Raw genomic sequence first — 6,384 nt, forward strand, 5'->3', positions numbered from 1 at the left:
GTTGGAATATCCACCTGGGCGTTGGAATATCCACTGGGAAATCCACCTGGGCGTTGGAATACCCACCTGGGCGTTGGAATATCCACTGGGAAATCCACCTGGGCGTTGGAATACCCACCTGGGCGTTGGAATATCCACTGGAAAATCCACCTGGGCATTGGAATATCCACTGGAAAATCCACCTGGGCGTTGGAATATCCACCTGGGCATTAGAATATCCACCTGGGCGTTGGAATACCCACTAGAAAATCCACCTGGGTGTCAGAATATCCACTGGAAAATCCACCTGGGCATTGGAATATCCACTGGAAAATCCACCTGGGTATCAGAATATCCACTGGAAAATCCACCTGGGCGTTGGAATATCCACTGGGAAATCCACCTGGGCATTAGAATATCCACTGGAAAATCCACCTGGGTGTCAGAATATCCACTGGAAAATCCACCTGGATGTCAGAATATCCACCTGGGCATTACAATATCCAGCTCTATTCATTATAGAGCCCACATTTTCGTGAATCACCTGCTCCAGGTCACCTTGTCACGGGGCTGGACTGAATTATTTCCAGAACTCCCCTTCCAAACTGGGAAAATTTGGAAAATTCCAAATTAATCCCGGCCCAGGGAAGCGACCAAAGCGGAACCGCTGGGCGTCCGCAGCAAAGCCCGGTGCGACGTGCTGGGTTTGTGGCCGACTCGGACAGAAATAATTAGAATATTTTGTGTAATTACGTGTTTGGCTCCGGGGGAAGGGAAATCCCTGGGAAAAGCCAGGAGCGGCCGCCCCGCTGTGCGGTGATAAAAGCATTGAGTGCGCTGGATACGCAGAGCCCGGATAGCTCAGTCGGTAGAGCATCAGACTTTTAATCTGAGGGTCCAGGGTTCAAGTCCCTGTTCGGGCGTTCGCGTTTTTCCTCTATTTTTTCGCTGCCTTATTAATTTTTTTTTCCCCCCCCAAAAAACGCCTTTCTTACACCCGCGGCACGGCCGGCGCTGCCCGCCCGAGGGTCCCGGCTGCGTCTGCGGGCAATCCTGGCAGGAAATTAAAAAAAAATAATAACAATCCATGGGAAAAAGAGAGTCGCCCGAACAGGGACTTGAACCCTGGACCCTCAGATTAAAAGTCTGATGCTCTACCGACTGAGCTATCCGGGCTCTGCTTCCACAGCCGGCGCTGCCGGTATATCACTCTCCTCAGGGGCGGGGTGGCTGCAGGGACTGCCTTTCCTGTGCCCCGTCTGCACCCCACTGTCTGCACCCCGTTATCTGTACCCCCATCTGCACCCCATTATCTGCACCCCACTGTCTGCACCCCGTTATCTGTACCCCCATCTGCACCCCGTTATCTGTACCCCCATCTGCACCCCATTATCTGCACCCCACTGTCTGCACCCCGTTATCTGTACCCCCATCTGCACCCCATTATCTGCACCCCACTGTCTGCACCCCGTTATCTGTACCCCCATCTGCACCCCATTATCTGCACCCCACTGTCTGCACCCCGTTATCTGCACCCCCATCTGCACCCCCCTGCCTGTACCCCACTGGCCGCACCCCATTATCTGTACCCCCATCTGCATCCCACTGTCTGGACCCCAGTGTTCGTACCCCACAGTCTGCCCCCCAATACCGGCACCGCCCTCTGCCCCCCACTGTCTGCCCCCTTCCCCCTGCAGCCCCCGGGGTCGGGCTGCTGTGCTGGCAGCGTGTCCCCACCCCGCTGGGGGGCTCTGGGGACCAGCAGGGTCCCACCGGGGGCTGTGGGGTGTCCCAGCACCCCAAAAGTGCTGGGACAGGGATCGGCCCGGGCTCTGCGCAGTGCGGAGGGTGGCAGGGAACATTCGGGGGGACATCGGGGGACCCCAGGCCGGGCCCTGTGCAATGTGGAACATCCCGGGGACATTCGGGGGGACACCGGGGGACACCGGGGGACACCGGGGGACCGCAGGCCGGGCTCTGTGCAATGTGGAACATCCCGGGGACATTCGGGGGGACACCGGGGGACACCGGGGGACACCGGGGGACCCCAGGCCGGGCTCTGTGCAATGCGAGCGGTGACCGGGAGATGTCCCCGCACCGCCCCGCTCCGAGCCCGCCATTGTCCACCGCCTCCGGCTCCTCCCGCAACCCTCCGGCTCCTCCTCCCGCATCCTCCAGCTCCTCCCGCATCCTCCAGCTCCTCCTGCATCCCCCGACTCCTCCCGCAACCCTCCGGCTCCTCCTCCCGCATCCTCCAGCTCCTCCTGCATCCCTCCGGCTCCTCCCGCAACCCTCCGGCTCCTCCTCCCGCATCCTCCAGCTCCTCCTGCATCCCTCCAGCTCCTCCTGCATCCCTCCGGCTCCTCCTCCCGCATCCTCCAGCTCCTCCTGCATCCCTCCGGCTCCTCCCGCAACCCTCCGGCTCCTCCTCCCGCATCCTCCAGCTCCTCCTGCATCCCTCCGGCTCCTCCTCCCGCATCCCTCCGGCTCCTCCTGCATCCCTCCGGCTCCTCCCGCACCCCCCGGCTCCTCCTCCTGCATCCCTCCGGCTCCTCCCGCATCCCCCGGCTCCTCCCGCATCCCTCCGGCTCCTCCCGCATCCCCCGGCTCCTCCCGCATCCCCCGGCTCCTCCCGCATCCCCCGGCTCCTCCCGCAGCCGCGGCCCCGCCGCCGCCGCCGCCGCCGCCGCTCGGAGCAGGTAGGGCCGCGCCGGGGGGCTCCGCTCGCCCCCTCCCGGAGTTCCCCCGCCTTTTGCCTTTTTTTTTGTTTTTACAGAATGATATTTTCTGTTCAAGCGTAGGTCCGGTGTGTCCGTACTCTCCCCACCCCGGTCCTGCCCGCGCTTCCCAAAAGCTGCGGCTGGTGCGGGGGGCAGCGGGAAGAGCCCAAAAGCTGCGGGCGGGGGGAACGCGGGGCTGCCCCTTCCCGGGGCACGGGGAGGGCTCGGGGGGGGTCCCGGGATGTCCCCTCGGGAATTTGGGGGGGTTGGGATGAGCGGAACAATGAGATGGAGCCCGAGGGAACGGCGGAGTTGGGGACAGGGGACAGGGCTGGGGGGGAGGGGATGGGGGGGTCAGGGACAGGGCTGGGGACAGGGGGATGGAAATAGGGATGGGGGATGGAAATAGGGATGGGGACGGGGATCAGAGAATCCTGGAATGGTTTTGGGTTTGGGGTTTGGACCTTCTGGTCCCCACCCCCCTGCCCTGGGCAGGGATGGCCCCCAGGGGACAAGGACAGGGGGATGGAAATAGGGATGGGGGGTGGAAATAGGGATGGGGGGTGGAAATAGGGATGGGGACAGGGATCAGAGATTCCTGGAATGGTTTTGGGTTTTGAGGTTTGGGTTTTGGAGCCTCTGGTCCCCACGCCCCTGCCCTGGGCAGGGATGGCCCCCTTTGGATCAGGGGTCAGAGACAGGGACAGGGACAGGGACAGGGACAGGGACAGGGACAGGGACAGGGACAGGCCAGCCGTGGTGCGAGGCCGAGCAGGGTCAGCTCAATCCCAGCCCTAAAACCCGCGCGCTTTTCGGGGCGGGCGGCTCCTGTGAGGATGCCGGCGGGATCCCTGCGCGTCCCAAAGGCCGGGAACGCTGCTGGGTGACAAATCCCGGGGGTTTGGAGCTGCTCCCTTTGGCTGGGGGAGCTCCGTGGGCTCCCTGGGGCTGTGTGAGAGGCCGGGATTGTTCCCGGGATCCGCGCCCGCCTGGGCCGGCACCAGCGTGACCAGGAGAATCAACCCTGCCTTCCCAGGGCCGCAGGGAATGGGATAACGGGGAGGGATCATTCCTGGAGCCTGGGATTCCCGGGAAAACCAACCCTGCCTTCCCAGGGCCGCAGGGAATGGGATAACGGGGAGGGATCATTCCTGGAGCCTGGGATTCCCGGGAAAACCAACCCTGCCTTCCCAGGGCCGCAGGGAATGGGATAACGGGGAGGGATCATTCCTGGAGCTTGGGATTCCCGGGAAAATCAACCCCGCCTTCCCAGGGCTGCAGGGAATGGGATAACGGAGAGGGATCATTCCTGGAGCTTGGGATTCCCAGGAAAACCAACCCTGCCTTCCCAGGGCCGCAGGGATCGGATAACAGGGAGCTGCGGGGTGAGGGAACCTGCCCATCCCGGAATTCCCGGGATAACCTGCCCCACCTCCTCGCCTCCGGAGCGCCCTCCTAAATTCCAGAGGGAGGCTGGGGTGAGGATCCAGAGGGGATCCAGAGGATCCAGAGGATCCCTTCCCTTCCAGGCCTGCAGCTGGGCAGTCTTGCAGTGGGAGCAGGTGCTCCATGCTGGGATTCACCGGGATTCACCAGGAATCACCGGGATTCACTGGGATTCACTGGGATTCCCTGGGATTCCCCAGGATGGGAAGGGCTGCGCAAGGCCGGGGACTGACCCTGGCATGATCCCTGCTCTCCCTGCAGCCCTGGGATGATGATCCCAGTCCTCCCAGAATCCTTGGGATGATCCCAGTCCTCCCTGCATCCCTTTTTTTGCTTCCAGAGGGTCGAATTCCCTGGATTTGGGACTGATGGATGCATTTGTGCCTCCAGAAATGAAATCTCCTGTGGGCTGCTTTATTTTTTTTTTATTTTAATTTTTTTTTCCCATGATGTTTGAGGCCGGGTTTCCTTTTGGGATTTTCAGTTCTGGGATGGGAACTGGGCTGATCCATGTGCTGATCCATGTGCTCCCTGCATTCCCAGCGGGAGCATCTGGCAGCGGGAGAGGAGCCCCATGGCAACAGGGAAGGGCTGGGAGCGTTTTCCATGGATACGGCGGCGGGATCCATCCCTCGGGGCCGCCCTGGGTGTGAGGGATGCGGGGTGGGCAGGGAGGGCGATCCCAAATCCATCCCAAATCCATCCCAAATGCATCCCAAATGCATCCCAAACCCATCCCAAACCCATCCCAAATCTATCCCAAATCCATCCCAAACCCATCCCAAATCCATCCCAAACCCATCCCAAACCCATCCCAAATCCATCCCAAATCCATCCCAAACCCATCCCAAACCCATCCCAAACCCATCCCAAACCCATCCCAAACCCATCCCAAACCCATCCCAAACCCATCCCAAACCCATCCCAAATCCATCCCAAACCCATCCCAAACCCACCCCAAACCCATCCCAAACCCATCCCAAACCCATCCCAAACCCACCCCAAACCCACCCCAAACCCATCCCAAACCCATCCCAAACCCACCCCAAACCCATCCCAAATCCATCCCAAACCCATCCCAAACCCATCCCAAACCCATCCCAAACCCATCCCAAACCCACCCCTAACCCATCCCAAACCCATCCCAAACCCATCCCAAACCCATCCCAAACCCATCCCAAACTCATCCCAAACCCATCCCAAATCCTGCTGCAGTTTCCCAGGACGTGCTCCACGTGGATCGGCCCTCGGGGCGGTTTTCGGGTGCCTTTGGGCCGTTTTGGGGTGCTTTGGTGGTGGTTTTGGGGCGCTTTTGGGGCCGTTCTTAGGGTGGTTTTGGGGGCAGTTGTTGGTGTGGGTTTGGGGGGGATTTGGGGTGAGGTTGGGGCGGGTTTTGAGTGTTTTGCAGCATTTTGAGGGTGTTTGGGGAGCGAGTTTGGGGGTTTTGGGGTGTCTGGGGGATGTTTTTTGGGGTATTTTGGGGGTGTTTTTGAGGTGTTTTGGGGATTTTTTTGGGTAGTTTTGGGGTGTTTTTGAGGTGTTTTTGAGGTGTTTTGGGGGTGGTTTTTGGGGTGGTTTTGGGATTATTTGGGGTGTTTTTGGGGTGTTTTATGGGGTGTTTTTGAGGTGTTTTTTTGGGGTGCTTGGGGGATATTTGGGGGGTGTTTTTGGGGTGGTTTTGGGATTATTTGGGGTGTTTTTGAGGTGTTTTATGGGATGTTTTTTGAGGTGTTTTTTGGGGTATTTGGGGGATATTTTAGGGTGGTTTTGGGATTCTTTGGGGGTCGTTTTGGGGTGTTTTTGAGGTGTTTTATGGGGTGTTTTTGAGGTGTTTTTGGGGTGTTTTAGGGGGTGTTTTTAGGGTGGTTTTGGGATATTTTGGGGGGTCGTTTTGGGGTGTTTTTGGGGTGTTTTAGGGGGTGTTTTTGAGGTGTTTTTTTGGGGTGCTTGGGGGATATTTTGGGGGTGTTTTTGGGGTGGTTTTGGGATTATTTGGGGTGTTTTTGAGGTGTTTTATGGGGTGTTTTTGAGGTGTTTTTTGGGGTGCTTGGGGGATATTTGGGGGGTGTTTTTAGGGTGGTTTTGGGATTCTTTGGGGGTCGTTTTGGGGTGTTTTTGAGGTGTTTTATGGGGTGTTTTTGAGGTGTTTTTTTGGGGTGCTTGGGGGATATTTCGGGGGTGTTTTTAGGGTGGTTTTGGGATTCTTTGGGGGTCGTTTTGGGGTGTTCTTGTGGTGTTT

General features: G+C 59.0%; 2 non-coding genes across 2 annotated transcripts; one reads left to right on the forward strand and one right to left on the reverse strand.

Annotated features, from left to right (window-relative positions):
• Nucleotides 1-829: 829 nt before the first annotated feature.
• On the forward strand, nt 830-902 carry TRNAK-UUU (transfer RNA lysine (anticodon UUU)). Its single transcript has one exon. It is a non-coding gene; the product is annotated as a tRNA-Lys (tRNA).
• Nucleotides 903-1,082: 180 nt separating this feature from the next.
• TRNAK-UUU (transfer RNA lysine (anticodon UUU)) lies at nt 1,083-1,155 on the reverse strand. The gene has a single exon. It is a non-coding gene; the product is annotated as a tRNA-Lys (tRNA).
• Between the last annotated feature and the right edge of the window lie 5,229 nt (nt 1,156-6,384).

Source organism: Chamaea fasciata, unplaced genomic scaffold, assembly GCF_029207755.1.
Source record: "Chamaea fasciata isolate MVZ Bird 193981 ecotype frontalis unplaced genomic scaffold, bChaFas1.0.hap1 SCAF_25, whole genome shotgun sequence".
Classification (NCBI taxonomy): domain Eukaryota; kingdom Metazoa; phylum Chordata; class Aves; order Passeriformes; family Sylviidae; genus Chamaea; species Chamaea fasciata.